This window comes from Macaca nemestrina, chromosome 12 (assembly GCF_043159975.1).
Source record: "Macaca nemestrina isolate mMacNem1 chromosome 12, mMacNem.hap1, whole genome shotgun sequence".
Lineage (NCBI taxonomy): Eukaryota > Metazoa > Chordata > Mammalia > Primates > Cercopithecidae > Macaca > Macaca nemestrina.
The window spans coordinates 128,709,197-128,735,009 of NC_092136.1; the positions used below are offsets into that span (position 1 = coordinate 128,709,197).

The 25,813-nt window shown below is 37.5% G+C and overlaps 1 protein-coding gene and 1 non-coding gene across 7 annotated transcripts in view; one reads left to right on the forward strand and one right to left on the reverse strand.

The window, feature by feature from the left end:
• LOC105476208 (Rho GTPase activating protein 32) overlaps positions 1-25,813 on the reverse strand; it is a 308,635-nt gene that overhangs the window by 221,889 nt on the left and 60,933 nt on the right. Inside the window, exon 1 of one of the 6 annotated variants that reach the window (XM_011731903.3) lies at positions 1-597. This exon is cut by the window's left edge and continues 821 nt beyond it. The exons of 3 other annotated variants lie outside the window; for them this stretch is intronic. The gene's annotated coding sequence lies outside the window, so the exon portion shown is untranslated. Of the gene's footprint in view, positions 598-25,813 lie in introns of those variants that run through there. 2 more of the 6 variants (XM_024791081.2, XM_071075803.1) reach the window with 2 other exon arrangements.
• Positions 10,008-10,116, forward strand: LOC112425682 (U6 spliceosomal RNA). Its single transcript, XR_003016825.2, has one exon. It is a non-coding gene; the product is annotated as a U6 spliceosomal RNA (small nuclear RNA).

Sequence of the window (25,813 nt, forward strand, 5' to 3'; positions counted from 1 at the left end):
AAAAAAGCATGCAAAGTTTTTACACATTTAAACTGCAAACAGTCACGGTGGCAATAAAATGACTTGCTGGGAAATGAGTGAAATATAGCATCCATGACTGTCAACAACACAACTGTTACTTAGAAAAGAGCCATGTTGACAGAAACTATTGACCTGTTGGATATTCATGGCTATTTGTCTTTTACTGAGCAGCAACAAACTGCAAAGCCCTCACCTTCCATTGTATCTGATTAACTTAAAAATTAAAAAGACATCCACTGATGTCTTCTTGAATTTTCACGTTTGAAAATAAAAACCCAAGCACAGTGGCTCACACCTGTAATCCCAACACTTTGGGAGGCTGAGATGGATGCATCGCTTGAGCTCAGGAGTTCAAGACCAGCCTGGGCAACATAGCGAGACCTCATCTCTATGGGGGTTAAAAAAGCAGCCAAGTGTGGTGGTGTACCCTGTAGTCCCAGCTACTCAGGAGGCTGAGGTGGGAGGATCGCCTGGGCCTCGGAGTTCAAAGCTGTTGTGAGCCATAATCATGCCACTGCACTCCAGCCTGGGCAACACAGCAAGACTCTGTCTCAAAAAATATATATATAAATTTTAAAAACTTTTCAAATAAAATTTTTTAAACCAAGAACAGCAACAACATTATGAGCAAAGTCAAAATGCAAACAAGTTGAGAAAAAAATATTTGAAACATATCACAAAGGGTTTATTTATTTCAAATATAAAAAGTTCTTACAAATTTCTAAGGCCCAAGAACACAAAAGATAAATAGGCAAAGGACATAAATATTCAGAGATAAATATAAACTTAGAAGATGTTAAAAGTATTTAACTTCACTTGGAAATGTAAAACAATACACAATAAGATGATTTTTTAAAAATCTATCACATAGGCAAAGCTTTTAAGAAGTTTTAACAAACTGAAAGAGGACACGGGAAAAGAAACATGCCTGCTGGTGGGAGTTTAAACTGGTACAACCTGTGTTCAGGGCAATTTAGCAAAACCTACCAAAATTCAAAATGCACATCTTTTTTGCCCAACAATTTCTCTTTCAGGAAATTATTTTACTTTGACAAGCAGAAGTAAGAGGCAAACAGGAACATTCATTCTGGTAGACATTATAGTAGCAAAATAGAATAGCGAAGACCACCTAACTTCCTGAGGAACAGAAAACTAGACAAATTACAGAATACCCAGAGAATGGAATGCTACACAGTGAGTATATGAAAAAACAAGGCAGCCCTACCGGTCATGATATGGAACAAAGCCTAAGGAATACTGTTAAGGCAAAGAAGAAAGGGGTAAAAGTATAGGACAGTATGTGCAGTATGCTATGCTACCGTCTGTGTTTTAAATGAGGAATTAGGAGAAACAAATGCAGACTATCTATGGAAGAAGAGAACCAGTACCAGTAACAGTAGTTGTCTCCAAGGAGGAAAACAGATAGCTGGAGAAGGGGAATAAAAGACAGACACGCCTGAACCTGCGAGGTGGAGGTCGCAGTGAGCCAAGATCACACCATTACACTCCAGCCTGGGCCACGAGAGTGAAATTTGTCTCAAAAATAAAAATTAAAAAAAATAGTTTTTCACTATGTCATGCACATATAATCCTTACCAAAATATTAACTAATTTTAAATAGAATCTTTCATGACCTTCAGTAAAGAATTGGATTTTAAAATACTATTTCATTAAGAATCTAGTTATTTTTCTTCTAAACAATTCCAGCTCCTTCAAAGTGTTTTTTTTTTTTGGGGGGGGGCGGGTGTTTTGTTTTGTTTTGTTTGTTGGTTGGTTTGTTGAAACAGGGTCTTGTTCTGCACCCAGGCTGGAATGCAGTGGCACAATCTCGGCTCACTGCAACCTCCACCTCCCAGTTCAGGCAATCCTCCCGCCTCAGCCTCCCAAGTAGCTGGGATTACAAGCATGTGCCACCACAGCCGCTAATTTTTGTTGTTGTTGTTGTTGTATTTTTAGTAGAGACGGGTTTCACCACATTGGCCAGGTTGTTCTCGAACTGCTGACCTCAAATGATCTGCCTGCCTCCGCCTCCCAAAGTGCTGGGATTACAGGTATGAGCTACTGTGCCCGGCCTCAAAGTGTTTTCATGAATCCTATTCATCTTTCCTTTTAATCATTCTTTTGTTCTTTCATTATCATGGTTGATTTCTCTCACTTCAAGGCTTTCAAAAGTGAAAAAGTGAACTGTGAGTGGCATTTTTACACAGGACACTGAAGGACAGTTTGATGTATACATCTTCCAAGGCTTATTCTGCTTTGACTCTGTCATCGGAAGTTTTTTAAAAATGTTTTTCCTGCCTCAGCCTCCCGAGTAGCTGGGATTACAGGCATCCGCCACCACACCTGCCTAATTTTTTATTTTTAGGAGAGGAGAGGTTTCACCACGTTGGCCACAGTGGTCACAAACTCCTGACCTCAAGTGATCTGCCCGCCTCGGCTGGAAGTTGCCATGAGCCGAGATCACACCATTGCGCTCCAGCCTGTATGACAAAAGAGAACCTCCATCTCAAAAAAAAAGAAAAAAAAAGTTTTTAAATTCAAAATCAACATGTGTTTCTGTTTTCTGTTCCCTTCTCCAGTAGTAAATGAAAATTCAGCGGAATCAACAGGTGATGGTTAGCAGCGGGGGCAGGGATGGAACATAGCAGAGTCCATCACTCTGGCTACTAGAGTGTGAGAGAGGATGAGATACTGCTGAAGAACACAAGGTGGTTTTAACTCCTTTTCTTCCTGATTTGTTTAAACCCTGATCAGCCTTCACTTTCTCAACAAGCTTTTATAGAGCTGAAGTCTTTGACCTAAACCAAAGGAGCCACCAGCAGTAGTTTCGAACTAGCTGGTTCTCATCTTCTGCCTTCAAGAGGTAGGGGACCTGAGGGGAAGGGAAATACCTAATCCCACCGCAGCAAAGAAAGAAGCATTCTTACAGCAACAATTCAAACATTGCAAGTCAGAATGAATTTTTTCGAAGAGAAACATTGTTAAAAGTGCTTACTTTCCCAGTAGCAGTGGTAAGTAGTAACAATCACAGCAAACTGAGTTGGCCCACAGGTTCTGTATGCATGGGTTCCACATCCATGAATTCAACCTCTTGGTTGAATCAAAAATATTCAGGGAAAAAAAAGGGATGATTGCATCTGTATTGAACATGTACAGGCTTTTTCTTGTCATTATTCCCTAAACAATACTGTATGGCAACTATTTACATAACATTTACATTGTTAGTTATTATAAGTGATCCCTTTTATATAAGGGACTTGAGCATCTACAGATGTTGGTATCCACAGGGTGTCCTGGAAACGATTTCCCCATGAATACCAAGCGATGACTGCATATGCTGAGCACTGATTCTACGTGCCAAGCATTAGATTAAGGCCCAAACGTAACGAACCATCTAATTCTCACAACCACCTCATGAGGCAGGAGTCATCATATCACAGGTGAAGAAACCGAGGCTTAGCATAATAATTTCTCCAGAATTATCCAGTTCATAAGCTTGCATTAAAATACTTTTCAGGCCAGGATGAGTGGCTCACGTTTGTAATCCTAGCACTTGAGAGACTAAGGCAGGCAGATCACCTGAGGTCAGGAGTTCGAGACCAGCCTGTCCAACACGGTGAAACCCCATCTGTACTAAAAATATAAAAATTAGCCAGGCTTGGTGGTGCATGCATGTAATCCCAGTTACTTGGGAGGCGGAGGCAGGAGAATTGCTTCAGCCTCAGAGGCAGAGGTTGCAGTGAGCCAAGATGTGTCACTGCACTTCAGCCTGGGTGACAGAGCGAGACTCCATCTCAAAAAAAATACAAATACTTTTCAAAAATCCAAACCTAACTACACCATATGAAATGTTACTTCTGTGGGAAGACTATGTGGTTTGCATCTTGGTCCACATTCCACTCATTAGCCTAGATGTCTCTGATCTCATAGTTTTTTTATTTTCTCTTCTTTGGGGGATGGGCCATGACACTGCTGAAATGCTGACCTACATCTAATTCTACACCCAATACCGGTATCTACATGGCTGAATGCAGTATACATTTGGGTTCACTATTGGGGAGGGGTATGGACAGGATATCACACAGCAAAACAACTGCAGAGCAGTAGGACCAAGATCTTGATGCCTCTTTCATTGTTCCTGTTCTCCCATCATAATCTTATAACTGTTTTTTTCAAAACTGTTCAATACAATGCATGGCACATAGCCAAAGGGTCAATAATGTCTCCTTAATTGGGCACCAAGCTTTGTCCACAGACTGCTTCATGAATATGAATCTAAATATACATATAAAATTTATCAGCAAATTTTGTATTCTAAATGTGAATATGTGTGTTCTGTGTAATTTATATGTATATATCATATAATTGTATCAGAAAGAAAAATTAAGCAAGCATCCTTCTAAAATATTTCCAATGACTGAAGATTTTCCTCCAAACGTATGAAGCACAATATACATAATGTAAAAATGTCATTCATCATTATTCTTTTTTTTTTTTTTTTTTTTTTTTTAGAGGGAGTCTCGCTCTGTCGCCCAGGCTGGGATGCAGTGGCCGGATCTCAGCTCACTGCAAGCTCCGCCTCCCGGGTTTACGCCATTCTCCTGCCTCAGCCTCCCGAGTAGCTGGGACTACAGGCGCCCGCCACCTCGCCCGGCTAGTTATTTTTTGTATTTTTTAGTTGAGATGGGGTTTCACCTTGTTAGCCAGGATGGTCTCGATCTCCTGACCTCGTGATCCGCCCGTCTCGGCCTCCCAAAGTGCTGGGATTACAGGCTTGAGCCACCGCGCCCGGCCCATTATTCATTTTTATACTATCTATGCATTCATTCAAAATTTAGATTTTTTGTAACAATCATTTTTGTAGGTGTTTCCTCCACTGAAATAATTAACTTTGAAAAAACTGTTTCCTTCTTTATTATGGAATGCTGATGTATTCTGTATCAGTATATATTGAGATTTGCTTTAATTCACAACTGTATCTAAAGGGGAAACAAGTCTTATACATACCACGGCAATTTTATTTCATTAAAACATCAAAAACAAAGAATCCAAGTAATTTAACATGACTCTCTACAGGTAACTTTAAACATAACAGAAAAGGTCTACTTGAATAGAAAATTGAACATTTCATGTTAGAGTAGATTTAGCTTCATTAAACACATGTATTCAAAGGGAGATCTAACTTTGAACTGTTCAAAAAAGCTAAATGATATTTCTATAAAAAAGTTAAAATGGCTATCTTAAAAATACATCATCGCCACTGCAAGGTATATGAATAAAAATCACTTTCAAAAAGCTGTTCTTATAAAACCAGAAAAAACAGAAATGGAGGTACTGTATTTTGAAGTCAAACAAGCTTAGACTCAAATATCAACTGTCATTTACAAATAGTGTGGTCTTAGACAAGTGATAAGGTTTGGCTGTGTCCCCACCCAAATTTCATTTTGAATTGTAGCTCCCATAATTCACATGTGTTGTGGGAAGGACCTGGTAGAAGACACTGAATCATGGGGGTGGTTTCTCTTATACTGTTCTCATGCTAGTGAATAAGTCTAACGAAATCCAATGGTTTTATAAGGGGCACCCCTGTCGCTTGGTTCTTATGCTCTCTTTGCTGGCTGCCATGTAAGATGTCCCTTTGGTCTTCCTTCATCTTCTGCTGTAATTGTGAGGACTCCCCATGCACGTGGAACCATGAGTCAATTAAACCTCTTTCCTTTATAAATTACCCAGTTTCATGTATGTCTTTATCAGCAGTATGAAAACAGACTAATACAGTAAATTGGTACCAGTAGTGTGGGGCACTGCTGTAAAGATACCTGAAAATGCGGAAGCAACTATGGAACTGGTTAACAGGCAGAGGCTGGAACAGTTTGGAGGGCTCAGAAGAAAAACGTGGGAAAATTTGGAACTTCCTAGAGACTTGTTGAACAGCTTTGACCGAAATGCTAATAATGACATGGACAATGAAATCCAGGCTGAGGTGGTCTCAGATGGAGATGAGGAACTTGTTGGGAACTAGAGTACAGGTGACCCTTGCTATATTTTAGCAGAGACTGGTGGCATTTTGCCCCGCCCTAGAGATTTGCAGAACTTTGAAGTTGAGGGAGATGATTTAGGGTATCTGGCAGAAGAAATTTCTAAGTAGCAAAGCATTCAAGATGTGACTGGGTTGCTGTTAAAAGCATTCAGTTTTATAAGGGAAACGGAGAATAAAAGTTCAGAAAATTAGCAGCCTGACCATACAATAGAAAAGAAAAACCCATCTTCCGAGGAGAAGTCAAGCCAGCTGCAGAAACTTGCATAAGTAACAAGAAGCCTAATGTTAATCGCCAAGACAATGGGGAAAATGTCTCCAGGACATGTCAGAGATCTTTGTGGCAGTCCTTCCCATCACAGGCCCAGAGGCCTAGGAGGAAAAATGGTTTCACGGGCCAGGCCCAGAGACCCCCCTGCTGTGTGCAGCCTAGGGACTTGGTGCCCTGTGTCCCAGCTGCTCCAGCCGTGGCTAAAAGGGGCCAAGATACAGCTTGGGCCATGGCTTCAGAGGGTGCAAGCCCCAAGCCTTGCCTGCTTCCATATGGTGTTGAGCCTGCAGGTGCACAAAAGTTAAGAACTGAGGTTTGGGAACCTCTACCTAGATTTCATACCTAGGTATGAAAACACCTAGATGTCCAGGCAGAAATTTGCTGCAGGGGCGGGGCCCTCCTGAAGAACCTCTGCTACAGCAGTGCAGAAGGGAAATGCGGGGTTGAAGACCCCATGCACAGCCCCCACTGGGGCACTGCCTAGAGGAGCTGTGAGAAAAGGACCACTGTCCTCCAGACCCCAGAACGGTAGATCCACCAATTGCTTGCACTGTGAGCCTGGAAAAGCTTCAGACACTCAATGCCAGCCTGTGAAAGCAGCCAGGAGGCAGGTTGTACACCCTGCAAAGCTACAGGGGCAGAGCTGCCCAAGACCATGGGAACCGACCTCTTGCATCAGTGTGACCTAGGTGTGAGACACAGTGTCAAAGCAGATCATTTTGGAGCTTTAAAATTTGACTGCCCCACTGGATTTTGGACTTACATGGGGCCTGTAGCCCTTTTATTTTGGCCAATTTCTCCTATTTGGAACAGCTATCCAGGAGGTTAACTAACTTTCTTTTGATTTTACAGGCTCATAGGCAGAAGGGACTTGCCTCATCTCAAATGAGACTTTGGACTGTGGACTTCTGAATTAATGATGAAATGAGTTAAGACATTGGGGGACTGTTGGGAAGGCGTGACTGGTGTGAAATGTAAGGACACGAGATTTGGGAGGGGCCAGGGGCAGAATTATATGGTTTGGCTGTGTCCCACCCAAATCTCATCTTGTATTGTAACTCCCATAATTCCCATGTGTTGTGGGAGGAACCCAGTGGGTGATAACTGAATCATGGGCGTGATTTCCCCCATACTTTTCTCATGGTACTAAATAAGTCTCAAAAGATCTCATGGTTTTACAAGGGGAAACCACTTTCACTTGGTTCTCATTCTTTCTCTTGTCTGCTGCCACATAAGACATGCCTTTCATCTTCCACCAAGATTGTGAGGCCTCCCCAGCCGCATGGAACTGTGAGTTCATTAAACCTCTTTTTCTTTATAAATTACCCGATCTCAGGTATGTGTTTATCAGCAGCATAAAAATGGACCAATACAACAAGCAACTTAAATTGAGTCTCAGTCTGGTAATCTCTAAAACAGAAAAAAAAATACCCTTATGATGTTAATGTATAAAATAGAAACAATGCATATAATGAAACTATAGTAGTACACAGTACAAAGTCCTCAATAAACTATAGTCATTGTCATCATTATTGTCCCTGAATCATAAAATGTTTTCATTACCGTGATTACAGAAAAATTGAAAAAAAATCTTTGATCTCTGGCTTTTATAAAACATAATCATTCTGTAATTTTTATTATTCTTAAAAAGAGAGTATTAATCTAAAAAATAAGAAGTCCCTATTAAGCCATTAAGTTATTTTCTAATTATCTGAATTCCTTCCATGAATGTGAAGTATGGCAAATTAACAATTACAACAGAAATTCATATTCTTCTTTCATCACATTAATACAAGGATTACAAAGTAAGTACATATAAAATCAGATCAAAAGACAATTCAACATGTCATTTCCAGTGCTCTTAATAAGTGACAGTAAGTGGAAATTTCATAACTGTATGAATGAGAACTCTCAAAATTCAACTGACATGGTCTTCTGTTTTTGAGTCCTGTATCTTTCACTGTAATAAGCAAAGATTATAAGTATACTTTCTGCTATTCAAGTTTGAAAAGTATGTAATGTTTATTAATGTAGAAAACTGCTTTCAACAAATATATAATCTCAGCCTATGCTTTCACTGGATCACTGACCTTTCATTATTATACATTCTATAATCATCATCTCATGTAAATATTGTAGAAAAATACTATAACAGTATACCTAACTAGAGCCCTCCAGACAATTTTTAACCACTGCCCTAGAGCCTGATATCTGTAACCAAAAAAAAAAATCAGAAAACCCTACAGAGTGTGATTCTACTATTTATATCTACAGATAAATTAAAACTACTGTATATAATTATTAAATAAAACCTGAAGCCAGTGATGATTTTTCTAAGTAAACAGCCACTAAAATACAACATTTACATGTAGCGGTTAAATGAAAACAAAAAAACAAAAACACAGCCAAGTGCAGTGGCTCACACCTGTAATTCCACTACTTTGGGAAGTCAAGGCAGGAAGATCCCTTGAGGCCAAGAGTTGAAAACCAACTATGGCAACAGAGCGAGATTCCATCTCTATAAAAAAATGTAAAAATTAGCCAAGCATTGTGATGCACATCTGTAGACTCAGCTACTCAGGAAGCTGAAGTGGGAGGATCGCCTGAGCACAGGAGTTTGAGGCTACAGTGAGCTACAATCACGCCACTGCACTCCAGCCTGGGCAACAGGGCAAGAGCCTATCTCTGTCTGTCTGTCTGTCTGTGTCTCTCTCTCTCTCTTTTTTTTTTTTAATATATATGTGTGTGTTTGTATGTGTGTACACACACATATACATGTACATATACATATACACACACACATATATATACTGGTAATAAAAATAGTATTTTTAATACACACATGCAAAGAAGAAAGTCTGGAAAACTAAATAACAAAGATACTGCAGATGATTTTTACTTCCTTCTTTAAACTTATTTACATACTTTTAACTTTCTAACATAAAAATGTATTCACTTTAACTTTTTAGTTTTAAAGAAGTTAACAACATGAATTAAAAGATCCACTCTACAGTTTCTTCTCTTGAGTAGGTGGATGCTGTTTTTCCTACCCTATATACCACAGAAGTCAATGAAAATGTTTACAGAATAAATACACAGGATTGAACAACTGAAAAATCTAGGTACCAGGAATAGGAAATACATGTTCAAAAATAAATGAAGGCAATGTGCATAAAGAAGGCAATATTCTTATACTGACCAAGATAAATCAAAATTAAAGAGAATATGAAAAAAGCAAAGGCAAAAAATAAAATCATGTATGTGATATAAATGAGAAAAATTAAAGATTCTTTTCATATCAAGATCTCAGAATCATTAAATAAATTTATATATCACAAATTAAGTCAATTCTCTTCTAAATGTTTCCCATCCTAACCTATGAAGAACCAAAATCAATGGTATTTAAACCACATTAATAAAGAGATATAATACCCACAATATCTACAAGTACAAGGTTTGCACCAACCCAATATTTACTGTTGAATTCATAAGCCACATCACTTTGTCTCATTGCTTCCTTTGTCAAAAAGGTCACAAATCCAACTCAGAAATACTCTGTTCTAACACTAAAGAGCTCAAGGTGCTCTTGTGCAAGGAGGGGTAAATAACAACAACAACAACAACAAAGAAAAAAACAGGCTACCAGCATAGCAGATTCTACTGAATGAAATCCAAGTAGTGTTTGCTTCAGCAGCACATATACTAAAATTAGAACGATACAGAGATTAGCGTGGCCCCTGTGCAAGGATGAAATTAAAGTAGTCAGAGGCTAGAGAGAACAATTTATACATCTACCTAGCTATGGGCACACAGAACAAGCAAGTTGTCTCAACTTCAGAATTCCACTGGCAGACTCAACGAATAACAAAAACACTTGCTTTATCAGATACATTCGAATCTAGTGATCTCAGGAAATCCCTCTCACTGGCTAAGCAACCATCTTATCAGTCTAAGTGACTACTCGTTTTTGCCTCCAATCTACAGATAAAGTAAATCAAAACTATTACATATGTTGGTTAAATAAAATCTGAGGCAAGTGATAATTTTTCTAGCAACTTATACAACATGTACATGTAGTAAACAAAAACAAAAAACAACCAGTAAAGTAATACATGAATAAAACTTATCAGAATTAGTCATCTTTTTAAATGAACATTGGATATTAAAAACGTATCTCTATCTGAAAAGGAATCTGTAGAACTGAAAGAAAAAAATGGGCTACAGTTAATTAAGGTAAAAGTATAGTGTTGAAAATTAGTGACTATGTCACAACTGATTTAGTAAAAGCTCTTGTAAAAATAATGAAGATTGAGAATTCTGAAACAATGTTGAGCCAGGTGTCGTGGCTTACCCTGCAATTGAGCACTTTGAGAGGCTGAGGCGGGAGGATCCCTTAAGGCCAGGATTTTAAGACCAGGTTGAAAAAGGCCCTGTTGAAAGAAGAAAGGAAGAAAGAAAAGAAAGAAAGAAAGAAAAAAAAAGAAAGAGAGAAAGAAAAGGAGAGAGAGAGAGAGAGAGAGAGAGAGAGAGAGAGAGAGAGAGACAGAAAGAAAGAAAGAAAGAAAGAAAGAAAGAAAGAAAGAAAGAAAGAAAGAAAGAAAGAAAGAAAGAAAGAAAGAGAGAGAGAGAGAAAGAGAAAGAAAGAAGGAAAGGAAAGGAAGGAAGGAAGAAAAGGAAGGAAGGAGGGAGGGAGGGAGGGAGGGAGAGGAAAGAAAGAAAGAAAGAGAGAGAGAAAGAAAGAAAAAAAGAAAGAAAGAAAGAAAGAGAAAAGAGAGAAAGACAGAAAGACAAAGAAAGAAAGAAAGACAGAAAGACAGAAAGACAGAAAGACAGACAGAAAGACAGAAAGACAGAAAGACAGACAGAAAGACAGAAAGACAGAAAGACAGAAAGACAGAAAGACAGAAAGACAGAAAGACAGAAAGAAAGAAAGAAAGAAAGAAAGAAAGAAAGAAAGAAAGAAAGAAAGAAAGAAAGAAAGAAAAGCTGGGCATGGTGGTGCACACCTGTAATCTCAGCTACTCAGGAGGCTGAGGTGAGAGGCTTCTTTGAGCCCAGGAGTTCTAGGTTGTGGTGAGCTGTGATTGTGCCACTACACACCAGCCTGGTCGACAGAGTGAGACTACCATCTAAAAAAAACTATATAGGTGGCCGGGCGCGGTGGCTCAAGCCTGTAATCCCAGCACTTTGGGAGGCCGAGACGGGCGGATCACGAGGTCGGGAGATCGAGACCATCCTGGTTAACACGGTGAAACCCCGTCTCTACTAAAAAATACAAAAAACTAGCCGGGCGAGGTGGCGGGCGCCTGTAGTCCCAGCTACTCGGGAGGCTGAGGCAGGAGAATGGCGTGAACCCGGGAGGCGGAGCTTGCAGTGAGCTGAGATCCGGCCACTGCACTCCAGCCTGGGTGACAGAGCAAGACTCCGTCTCCAAAAAAAAAAAAAAAAAAAAAAAAAATTATATATGTATAATTGCATATATAATTACATATATAAAATTACATATATACTTATGTATATATGTACAATATATATTTATAATTTATAAATTATAATTATATATAATGTTGGATTAAAGGAAATAATATTTCCTGAGTTAAAATTTTGATTAAATATGCTATAGTCACTGAGATACAGAAGGCATCCACTATATTACTTTTACATATTTTAGGACCTTAGAAAATTGTGGTCTTACCATACATATAAACTGTATACATATAAAAACTATACATAACCATACTCCTGGTCACCACTGTTAGTGGACCTCCTCCTAATGTTAATGATACTGCAAATAAAAATTCTAAATGTAAATTCAATGAACAATCAGGGGAGAAAGCAAAAGGTCTAAGCAGACTCCCCCTCAGTGAAAAGTCTGGGGAGAGGTCAGGAAGAGACCAGGATGAAATCAATAGGGGTAAGGCTATGCAAAATGAAAAGAAAAAAAAAAGGTTGTACTAACTTTTCAGGCTTGAAAAGCTCAAGGTATTCCATGAATTCAGTAGAGTTTCTCCCACAAAACTACTTGAAGAAATATAAATAAATCCAATGTTTTCAATCTGCCGTTTACTTACTGGTATCCTTACCTGCACAGTTCACTCTGCTTTGAAGTTGGTTTGAGACTGAAGTAATTTTAGCAACTGGCTACTTATCTTATTCTGCCTGCTCGTCTGCTATTTCTCAGAAAGTGTTAGAGTAAAAATGGGACTCAACAATGACTAGTTACTTAAAGTACTAGAGACCATTCAACTACTTACAAAATTACAGGCATTTTTCTCAAATCACAAATATCCTATCCTCAAGTAACAGAAGCTAAATGTTATACTTCTAAACATTAATTTGAGGTATCTTATTTTGATTTAAAGTAAGTGTACTACTATTCTGGTATCAGTAATTCTTCGATTTTATTTTCCTAGGAAGGAGAATCAAGTTCCTGCCTGCTCATTTATTTCTGGAAACAGAGAAGCATTTTTCCCATTATCTTTTGTTATTGAAATCTGTTCTGGTAAGTTTTATCCACTGCAAAAATAAAGTGAACCTTTGAAGAATAAAATATAATAGGGAAGTAGCTCGTTAAAAGATACACAGATTTATGTTTAAATTTGAATGATGCATAAATTAGGAATTTAACATCTATTTCTTCTGATTTTGTTTGCTACAATCAGACATCAATATTATCATCTCTGGAGCTTTTTATGTTATATTTTCAAAATAAACAATGAATACAAAGTACATTTTCTGATGTCTCAAACATTACTTGAAAAATAATAAGGCTGTTTTTAAGTGTCAACTGAGAATTTTCAAGTTACATCACTGTTCTAATGTTGCTTACTGATAGGCAATTCATTAAGTTACTGTTTCACTATTACAGGTATTATTCAAGTTACGAGATACACAGCAATTGGAAACAACAGTATTATCCTTGGGTTTCCATTTAGAAATAATGTTGGATTTTTAAATTTAAGAAATTTGGGCTTAGACAATTCAAATTCCTTCTGTGCCACTTATTACCTAAGTGAACTTGCACAATTTACTGAAAATCTCTGAAGATCAATTTCCTCTTCTGAACCGAATCATCATACCCAGTCATACTGTTGAAGTAATTCGATGAAACAGTATCAAGTCCTGTATAGTAGATGTTCAAAAAAATGGAAGGTATAATATAATAATAAAATAAAAGTACTTGGTGAATCTAGGTTTGGATCTACTAAAATGTTTAACTCTTCTGCAAAAGGAAACAAAATTCTCATTTATTTAACTTACTACTTTGGTTTTTCCTGATATATGTTAGATACTATGATGCTATCCTTCAAAGCAATTACCACACTCCTAAACACTTAGTATGTACTCAAATACTATTTAATTTAAATATTTTAACTTTTTTATTATGGAAAATTTCAACCATATACAAAAGTATAGATAATGGAATAAATGGACCAATAGGTATCTATTACTCAGCTTTAACAATTAACAATGGCTCATCTCCCCACCCCCATTTGACTGGATTATATGTAAATCCTAGATATGATATCATTTCATCCATAAATAATTCAGCATGTATCTCTAAAATATAGTATTTTTAAATAAAAATATTGTCTTAACTTAGGAATCCACTAATCACTCAATTACCACAAATATCCACTCAAGGTAAACTTTTCCAACTGCCTTGAACCTTTTTTTTAATTATTTACTGAAATATGGTCTCACTCTGTCACCCAGGCTGGAGTGCAGTGACATGATAGTAACTCACTGCAGCATCAACCTCGTAGGCTTAAGTGATCCTTTTGCCTCAGCCTACCGAGTAGCTAGGACTACAGGCATGTGCCACCACGCCTGGCTAATTTTTAAATTTTTTGTAAAAATAAAGTCTTGCTATGTTGACCAGGCTGGTCTCAAACTCCTGGTCTCAAGGGATCCTCCTTGCCTGGGTCTCCCAATCTGCTAGGATTATAGCAGAGGGCTGCCACGCCCAGCCATTGTTTTTTTCTTTTTTTAAATAGCTCATTCATTTGAATCAGAAAGTCCACACATGCAGGTTCAGTATATTCTCTGACAATCTTTATCTTGCTGATTATGTCCCAGTAGTGTTGTTCTATGGATTCTTCTAGCTATTTCCTGTAAGTCATTCATTCTTTTTTTGTGTGTGTGTGTGTGTGAATACACCTTAAGTTCTGGGGTACATGTGCAGAACATGTAGGTTTGTTACACAGGTATACACATGCCATGGTGGTTTACTGCACCCATCAACCTGTCATCTACATTAGGTATTTCTCCTAATGCTATCCCTCCCATAGCCCATTACCCCCGGACAGGCCCCAGTGTGTGATGTTCCCCTCCCTATGTCCACGTGTTCTCACTGTTCAACTCCCACTTATGAGTGAGAACATGTGGTTTTCTGTTCCTATGCTAGGTTTGCTGAGAATGATGGTTTCCAGCATTATCCATGTCCCTGCAAAGGACATGAACTCATCCTTTTTTATGGCTGCATAGTATTCCACGGTGTATATGTGCCACATTTTCTTTATCCAGTCTCTCATTCATGGGCATTTAGGATGGTTCCAAGTCTTTGCTATTGTGAACAGTGTTGCAATAAACATACCTGTGCATGTGATTTATAATCCTTTGGGTATATACCCAATAATGGGATTGCTGGGTCAAATGGTATTTCTGGTTCTAGATCCTTGAGGTATTGTCACACTGTCTTCCACAACGGTTGAACTAAATGTATTCCCACCAACAGTGTAAAAGTGTTCCTATTTCTCCATATCCTCTCCAGCATCTGTTCTTTCCTGACTTTAATGATCGCCATTCTAACTAGCGTGAGATGGTATCTCACTGTGGTTTTGATTTGCATTTCTCTAATGACCAGTGATAATGAGCTTTTTTTCATATGTTTGTTGGCTGCATAAATGTCTTCTTTTGAGAACTGTCTGTTCATATCCTTTGGCCACTTTTTTACGAGGTTGTTTGACTCTTTTCTTGTAAATTTGTTTAAGTTCTTTGTAGATCCTGGACGTTAGCCCTTTGTCAGATGGATAGATTGCAAAAATGTTCTCCCATTCTGTAGGTTGCCTGTTCACTCTAGCTTTACTGAATGGCTTACCTTGATGTTTTCTGCCATTTCTACAAGCCTTCTAAAATAAATATTAATCTAAAGAACAACAAAAATGATAAAATAATAGAAAGTACAAAGAAAAAACCACCAATGAGCCAGAAATAATCTGTTCTTGCAACATCTTAAGAATGTATAAATGGGGCAGCTATCCAAGGCATGGCACATTTAGAGGTTTCAAATGTTTCTCTTGTAACCAAAATGGGCTCTTTTGTCCTCTCCCACCATCTATGACATTTCTATATCCTCCCTCACAATCCACTAAGAAGGGCATTACCTGCACACAACTGAAGAATCTATGACTATTACTAAGATTCCAGCTAGTATGTTTGCCACTCTGATTCATTCCTACCGTTTTAAAAGAATAATATAAAAGCTATGTGAACTCTGAAATATCCTTAAAGTAGAGGACAGAAACATTACAAGCACTCCTATTTGGTCAGGAAAGAGGAAACAACTTATCTTAGAATGAATTCATCCGTTTCATAAAATGCAGGAACAGACCATTTTAGTCTATTAAACTTCATTCTCTAACTCTAGAGATCAAAAAAATACTTAACTATAACAGGCTGCACATCTGAGAAAACACAGATTCATGACATGATATTAATGCAGAGAAACAGACATTAACAAACCTTGCTGAGCCTGGGTATCCGGCATGTTAGTTACAAGTAACGTAGTTTTGTCAAGGAGAACTAGATCTCCTCCCACCGACTACCCAACAAGAAAACATACTATTGGGCCAGTGTACCAGAACCCTCAGATCAAAGAACAGGTAAGACAGTAACAGATTCTGAAAGGATCAAATATATCCACAAATTAAGGAGGAGTTCTTAAGTAAACAAATGGAAAAGCCAATTCATCATGCACTGCTTGTTTGGCCACCTTCAAACAACTGGCCAGCGATGACCATCCATTCTGTCATTTTCTTTTTCTTTTTTTTTTTTTTAAGACAGAGTCTTGCTCTTGTTGCCCAGGCTGGAATGCAGTGGAACATAAAATACAAAATACATACCAGCATAATAAAAATACCACCTCAAACTAGTATCGCAGCTTACTATTTTCAAAGCAATTTGACATACTCGAAAGAAAAAGAAAATAACAAGTGACCAAAAAGAGTGGAAATTTTCCATCTAAAATAGAAACTTTAGAGTTCTAAACTTTCCAAAGAACAGAAAGTATTCAGAATTGAATTCACTATAATCCTTCAATTAACTATATAATCTAACATTAAAGGGCTTAATAATAAAAATAGATGTAACACATTCCAAGAAATGAGTATGCCACAAGAAAGTATGGTAATTTAGACAGCATTGTTTTCCAAGGAAAAAACTCTAAGACTGTTTCTTCAAAAGAATGGCTTTAGAAGAGAGATTCTCCACATTTTTTCTCTGCCCCAAAACAGTTCGAGGATACACACAATCTCATTAGTAACAATGGGCTCATAACCTATTTAGAGATTTATTTTGATAAACAATTTTAAAAGCAAATTATCTTTGAGCGTGTCAAGCTGGTTAAGCATTCAAACCTTAAGGTGAAAATTATTTTAATTAGAACTTAATTTAGTTGAAATCAGAAGCACAAAAGAAGTTAGAGAGAGGCTAGAAAGGAAAGGGGCTGGATGGCCTGGAGTCTCTGGTCAGCTAAGGGCAATATGAGAGGAAGACAGACAAAGAAGAAAAAAATGAAGCAGGATTCTAAATACAAATAGAGAGCACTAAGAATTTGTCTAGGCACCTGGAAGGGCACCTTCACTGCACATGCCTTGACAGGAGCTGAATTCTTATGTGAGAAATGGCTTGGAAGACTGCAAACAGAAAACACCCACTGGGCAACACTGGTTCTATTTCTGGTTTATAAATTTTGCAGAAAATTGTAAAAAGTTCTGAAAAATGTAATAAATGATGGCAAAGAAAAGGAAAAAAGATTTTTCTTCTCTAACTTTTAAAAGTATAAAACTGAAGATCATAAAATCAATTCAGTGTATGAATACGTTTTATCAAATATAATAAACTTAGAAAACAAAGGATACCACTTAAATGTAACTCTAAAAATTCACAGATGAAACAGACATAAATCGTAACCAGAATGTTGGGGGATATCAGTAAGGGTCCCAATATTCTTCCTCAAAATACTCTTGAAGTAACACCAAAGTGACAGGACGCTCCAGCGCATGAACCCTGGTTGTGAATCAATCTGGGGGTAATTCTTATGCTGTTACTCACAGTTTTGTCAGGCTACCATCTCTGAAGTTAGGGACATTTGCCTAACAGCTGATGCAGATGTCTACGACAATAAAGAAGAATTATGTCAATGGCTACGACTGCGAAAAGAATGAGGAGCCAGAGAAGCATTCATGTCAGAAGACACACACTTCAAACAACTATCAGCACTTACCGGGATTTCACACATTTGAATATTTTCAAAGTGAGAAGAAATCTTGAAAACAGTCTATTCTGAAGTCAGCTAGGAAACTAAACTCTAGAAATTCATATATGTTTCTCCAACCTTACAACTGTATGGCAAACTTTCACACTGTATTTAATTCTAATTCTAATAACCACAAGAACCTAGTGATGTGACAAAAGAAACAACACTGTCCCTGTATTACATCTGAGAAAACTGAAGCATGCCCAAGGTCACACAATTTACAAGTGGTATTTGCCTTTTAGTTTACCTTTGAATAAACATTTCAAATGTCTCCTCCTCTGAGACATTTTCAAATTATTACCCAGTCCAAAGCATTCTCCTTTCTGCTTTCCCACAATACTTTCAAAATACCACTCTCAAATACTTCCAAAAATACAAGAGAAACAGGCAACGAGACGTTAAGTGATCTGCACAAGGACACAGTGGTGGTGCTTTGAGTCTGACTCCAGAGATGACGCACCTAACCACTAAACTATTCCCCGAAATGATCACTAACCAGGTATGATCTTTTCTGCTCTAAAGTGAATTCGTTCATATGAGCTTAGTAAATAGGGGAATGGTGTCAATACAAGTCAGATTATATACAACTATTTTTCCCACACTTTTTGGCCATGTATGTCCAGCTTAACGCAAAGTTCACTGACACGAGCCAATGCAGTGAACTGCAGGGGACTGCTGCCGCCCTGTTCATGACGCTCATTCATGCCACTTTGTTGCTACTTCAATGTGGTCACTTACTATGTCCTGGTAGGGCTTTTTGTCTAGTACTTCCTCATTTTTGTGTACTTTGTCCTAATCTCAGTAGTCTATCAGCCTCAAACCTTCAATGCATCCCTTTCCATCAGCAACCACCACCTTTAAAGATAAAATCCTATATTTACTGTAATATTTCTTTACTTATTAGGACTCTGACATGTCTTTTGAACTAACTGTTCTATTATTTTTACTAGATTGCTACTGCTTTTATTAGTGATCCAGATATAATGCTGTACAGATTTTGAGTGATTTGTGCAACTCCATTTTTCCCAGACCTTTAATTTTTAGCATATGACTGGTTAAAACCACAAGATTTCTCAGAAACATATCTCAATTATAGTAAAAACAATTGTATAAAAATGGTTTTGAACCAATATCAATATTTACTATATATTCCTTTATAGTCAGTCAGATCTTTCAAATCTTTCTGTAGAATAAAACTGCTTCCATCAAAAATGCTGGGCATCTAACACAACAGAACGGTTATTCATTCCTTACTCTTTTCAGAGCCGTCTACGCAAGCCGAAAGTCAGGAGTTCCTTAGGTTGGAAGAGAAATGCATAAACATGCTGTGACTGGCTCCTAAACTTGACCAGGCATCGACCACTCACTTGTGTAACTGAAAAAAAAATAGAGGTTCCCCCGCCTTCACATGGACCTCCTGGATTTCTAGAGACTGATTCTAGAATCTGCATCTGAAAACTTCCACAGTTGATTGTGTTTAATGATCAGGCATTTACATAAGAAAGAAAAAAGCATAAAAATTAAGCCCCAAAAATACGCTTTTACTTTCTGCAGTGACAAGTAATTCAAGTGAAAGAAATATCATTCCTAAATGTAAAGTAATAAATTGGCCAGGTGTGGTGGCTCACACCTGTAATCCCAGCACTTTGGGAGGCCGAAGTTGGAAGATCACTTGAGTCCAGGAGTTCAAGACCAGCCTAGGCAACATAGTGAGACTCTGTCTCCACAAAAAATATAAAAATTAGGCAGGCATGCCTGGTGCATGTCTGCAGTCCCAGCTACATGGGGGACTGAGGTGGAAGGATTGCTTGAGCCTGGAAGGTCAAGGCTACAGTGAGCTATGATCACACCACTGTACTCCAGCCTGGGTAACAGGGCAAGACCCTGTCTCAAAACATGAAAAAAGAAAATAAAAGTACTGAAATTGTATAAATGCCCATTTTTAATCATGTATCTCAGAATGATCAATTCAAATATGGAAGGTCTGTTCATTAGCCATATATGATTAAAAAGAGGCTTGAATGAGTGGAAATAAAAATATAACTTTCAACTGTATTTTCCAACTAGTTGCTTAATACGAAAATAAGGCTCTTATTGTGGGAAACAAGCTAAAATATTGGTGCTTGTGATATATGCACATACAGAAAGTTTTATTTCAGCTCTGTCAGTCTGAAAGATTGCAAGTCACAATCATCTTTTGACTTTTTTATTTTGGAATTCTTCAGTCTGCTGGAGCAAATTATTCTCATTTAAGCTGTACCAGTATCATTATACTAACTATACTGCTTAATTTACCTCAACATAATTTACGTTTTTCCCAGTAATATTTTCTATTTAAATACTTATATGAATCTACCACAGTTGGTAGAATGCTATTGCTCCAATAGTGCATAGTCTAGTACAATTGTAATGTTTTAGATGGCAATTAGAGCAAGTTACACTATATAAATGAAATGGTCTGCAAAACTTTATAGCATAACTTGTTGTGTACTTAAATATTTGTGATTCAATTTGATCATGAAACATTGTATGCTTGTATCAAAATATCACATGTACCCCATAAACATGTACAACTATTATGTATCCAAAATAAGTTTTTTAAAAAATTGTGATCAATAATTCTTACAAGATAACAAAATTTTAATTTTTTAATTTAGGTGCAAAAAAAACCCTCAATTTACATATAAAGAAACGAACCTTATTTGGGTTATCAAAAATGATTAATTTGGGTCTCAAATTATATGTATATCTGGCTTTCAACTTGTTGTCCCAAGAACATATATATTTTATTATTCTCCAAACCACAAAAATTTATATTTCATATTATATTTCAAATAAAATATAGTATAAGACCTATGCATTTCCATTTATCTAGCCTCATATATTTGTATTCACTTCGTAGTTCTGCTATCTGAAATTTAAATGATACACACTAAGATGCAGGATAATCAAGAGATGTCCCCAAGTCACTAACAGGCTGCAATGTACCTTTCACTGAAAATGGACAAAATCACTGCTTCCTGAGTTAAACCAGAAAACTACTTAGGAGGTATTTGAACTGACACAAAGAACGTAGCTTACCACCTATAGTAGTTACATTTTAATCTTCCATTTGTCAGAACTACTTGCCAAAGGCAACTGACAGCCAGTAATAATATAATGAGATTACCTGCAACTGGCAGCAGGTGCACAACAGTAATGGAGAAAAGTCACTGATAGATGAGTCCAAGATGTCATCACAGTACCCTTATAAGGTACTGCAGGACATGTTAAAAATAGTGTGGCCAATCTCAATTACAGTAAATGAATGCTATATTGTTAATATCATATGATATTAAATGATGTTAGTATCATTTAATGTAATATAAATAGACAAAACTCCTGAACATGTCAGCTTCCCTTATCTTGAATTTTGATGTGCATAACATTTTTAATACTGCAACATTTTCATAATGCTACATAAGCCATTTTAAAACATTTCAAATAGATACAGTGCTCTGTGCCAAAATGACAAATCTTATGAAGACACTACAGGGATAATAAATTGAGGCATTAAATGAGGTCAGGAAGAGACAGGGAAGGAGAATAAATAGTTTTGTAGGGCAAAAAGTCAGTGCTTTAAATAATTTTTAATAAAAATTATTAAAAATCCTGCAAGTAAGAATATTTGTTTTGTTTTCTTATACCTCAAGTAGTAATTTTTAAAAAGAGAATTGCAGACCCCTCCCGAAAACCCGTAGCTCCAGTCTAACCATGAGGAAAAAAAATCAGACAAACCAAGACTGGGGGACATTCTGCACAATAACTGACCAGTACTAGTCGAAATCGTAAAGTTCATCAAAACCAAGGAAAGTCTGAGAAACTGTCACAACAAAAAGAAGCCTATGGAGAAATCATGATTCAAGGTAATGGCATCCCAGATGAAATCCTGGAATGGAAGAAAAAAGTAGGATGAAACTAAAGAAATTCAAATGAAGTACAGACTTCAATTAACAATAATATATCCATATTGGTTCATTATGTGTGATGAACATACCACACTAATGTAAGATGTTAACAATGGGGGAAATCGGATATGAGGTCAATGAGAAGTCTCCGTTCTATATCTGCAACTTTCCCATAAATCCAAAATTATTCTAAAATAAAAACACTTTTAATTGCTATTGTAAGTGATAGAAAACAGAACTAGAACTGACTTGAATGGAAATAAATTTATTGACGCATATAACTGAAACTATCTAAGGGCTGGTCTCACTTTGAGCACAGAGAGGCCGAGGGGGGTTCACAGGGCTTCCAGGAAGGTACCTCTCCTCTGTGGCCTTCACTCTGCTCTCCAGAGGTGACTGCAGTCTTACGTTCCATGTCGAGACAATTTTGCCACAACATGTGCTTTGAAGATGCAAATTTGTTTCAAATGGATTGATATATGAGGGAACAATGTGAACACAGCATGAATCCAGCATTTGTTTATGCCTGACTTCATCTGACAAGAGCACTAGGTAAGGTCAGCAAACTTTTTCTGTAAAGGGCCAGAAAGTAAATAGTCTAGGCTTTGTGGACCACATGGTCTCTGTCACAGCTACTCAACTCCATCTCTGTAGAAGGAGAGCAGCCACAGACAATAGCAAATGAATTGGCATGGCTGTTTTTCAATAAAACTTTATTGACCAAAACAAGCAGGACAGTTTGTCCATCCCTAAACCAAGTAAATGAAGAAAACTGCATGCAGCTGACCCCAGTCACTTAGGAACACACAAAATGCATATACCTCACAGGACAATGAGCCACATCCTCTACTCTGGAGTTAACAACTTTCCTCTTTCTGAGCAGCCTCCTTCCACCACTTTCACAATAACTCACATGCTGCTATTCTTCCAACCACAGGGTGACCACGACCCCCAGCCCTCATCTCTTTTTAATTTTACCCTTTCCTAAACCTAGGGTTAAGGTTTCCTTATGATTTAGTTAGGATTAGGGTTTTGGTGCCTCAGTTTAGCAATAACAGTTCCTTTCCTCATAAGTAACTGTGAGAGCTAAATGAGTTCATGTATGTGCTAGAACACATCCTAGCACTCAGGGCATTCTATATGTATTACTTTCTGCTTTGATCATGGTATTAGTTTCCAATTGCTGTTGTAACAAGTCACTCCAAATTCAATGGCTTAATACAACAGAAATGTATCATCTTACAATTGTGAAGGTCAAAAGTCCAAAATCAGTCTCAGTGCGCTAACATCAAGGTTTCAGCAGGGCTGGTTCCTTCTGGAGAGGGGAGATCTGTTTCCTTGCCTTTTTCAGTTTCTAAAGGCCACTTACATTCCTTGGCTCATGACCCCTTCCTCACATCACTCTAACCTCTTGCTTCTGTAATTACATCTACTACTCAGCCTGACTTTCCTGTCTCTCTGAGAATCCCTAGGATTACCTTGGGCTCACCCACATAATCCAGGATAATCTCCCTATCTCAAAATCATTAGCTTAATCACATCTGCAAAGTCCCCTTTGCCATGCAGAGCAAACTGATGTGTCCCAAAAATACCTCCATGTCCTAATCCCTAAAAGTTATAAATGCTACCTTATTTGAAAAGAGTCTTTGCAGACTTGAATAAATGAAGAATTCTGAGATGAGAAGATAATCCTGGATTACGCAGGTGGTCTCTAAATGCTTGTTGGAGAGAGGCAGAGGGGGTCTGGACACAGAGGAGAAAAGAGCAATGTGAAAACAGAGGCAGAAATTGGAATAACGGGAACGTTGGCAGCTACCAGAAGTAACAAAAGGCAAGGAATGAATTCTCACCTAGAGCCTCTGGAGCGAGGACAACCCTGCCCACACCTTGTTTCGGACTTCTGGTCTCCAAAACCAGGAGAGAAAGTTTCTACTCTTATAGCCACCAAGTCTGTGGTAATTTGTTGCAGCAGCAGCAAACACACCATGCAGAGTAACATACAGGTTCCAGGGATTCAGATGTGGACATATTTGACAGGCCACTATTCAGACTACCAGTCGTTATTCAAATCCTCCTCTGTTCTCTTTGAATAATATCTTTTGGTATTCTTTCTCTCTCCTCCTTGAGTTACACGGGTAATTCATTTATTCTAATTCTTTATTAATACGTATATTTAAGGCCGGGGGCAGTGGCTCACTCCTGTAATCCTGGCACTTTGGGAGGCCCAGGCAGGTGTATTACTTGAGGTTAGGAGTTCGAGACCAGCCTGGTGAAATCCCAGCCTTACTAAAAATACAAAAATTAGCTCAGCATGGTGGTGGGCGCCTGTAATCCCAGCAACTCGGGAGTGAGGCAGGAAAACTGCTTGATCCCAGGAGGCAGAGGCTGCAGTGAGCCAAGATTACGCCACTGCACTCCATCCTGGGCAACAGAGCGAGACTGTCTCAAAAAAAAAAAAAAAAAAAAAAAGACAATCTTTCAGGTTTTAGTTGAGTCCTCATAGATTCTAATATATTTTATCATCATTTTCTACAATTTTTAAACTTCTTCAATTCAAAAATTTATTTAAAGAGTTTTAATTGTCCTGTGATAGTGATTTGATTTATTTTTATAAGTGTTTTTCTAAAATTATTAATGTCTACTTTTATTCCACCTCAACTGTTTCTATTTTGGGAAATTTACTGAAGTTGTATTTTTAATGGGCCAATATAAAATCAGTTTTTGTAATGTTCCAAGAGAACTTGAAAATAAGGTGTGCTCTGTTTATTGAGCATAGAATTAAACATATATTAACTGAATTTATCTCATATTAATCAGGTTTTTCTAAATCTTCACTTAATTTTTGGCTACTGCTTTGTCCAATATTTCATTTTTCCTTATTTTCTATAGTTTTGACTTTATGTTTGTTAATGCTATGTTATTTGGAGCGTAAATAACCAGTGTGCACTCTTTCTTATTGTAAACCTCCTTCTTTGCCTCTTTAAATCTTTTCTCTCTAAATTCAACCCTGTCTGATATCAAAACCTGTATTTCCCCCTTTCTTGTTAGCTATTGTTATAAGTAATCCAGAAACCTGTCGTCTATGCTCTGAAAACAAAGCTGCCACCAGAGTAACACAAACCATACATAAGGTTAATGAAGAAACCAATACACAACAGTAGTACAAGATAGGTCACCCCGGGGCCATGTCATGCCAAGGGGTATGCCTTGCCAAAATCTAACACTGCCTAAGTGGTAGGGAAATGTCAAATCCCAGGCAGTATTTTTCAAAAGTGCAGTATAAAAGATATCTCTCTTCTATGAGCATTTTCTAGAGCTAACTTTTATAACCATGAATACATATATTCTATAATTTATATATCATGAATCACATAACTAACTGAGATGTCTTTATACCTTCCCTAGAAAAACAGACTCAAAGTGAAAAGTTCAGTACTGTCTATTCTCCATTTCTGATTTCTGAAGATTTTTAATTAAGAAATGACTAAGAAAACAAGTACTGAAATACTCCTCAAGAATTATTTTAATTTTTGAAATAAATACACCAGTCAAAGAAATAGGCATATACACATCACTGAAGTCAGCTTTGAAAAATGGTTAAAAGCACTAGCTTGGTAGTGAGTTCAAACCTAAGTTCAAATCCCAAACGTGGTGATTACTGTGGGACCCTGAGCAGGCTCTTTAACGTAGGCCTCAATTTTCCTGTCTGCAAAATTGGACTAACAGGAACTAACTGAGAAGGACACGGGGAGAATTAAGCGTGACAATGTACACAACGGACTTGACATAGCACCAACTACATAGTAAACTGCTCGTAAGCTGCTCTTGTTACTGGGCAGACTCTCAGGTAAAACATCAAAACCAACTGTGGTATCTACTTTTAAAATCTGTTGACACTTAAGTCATTAGCTTTATGCCAGTTCAAAACCTTTTAAATATCATTTCATGACTTTAAACATACTGTGAAATATTAAATACGTTAAATAATACATATTTAT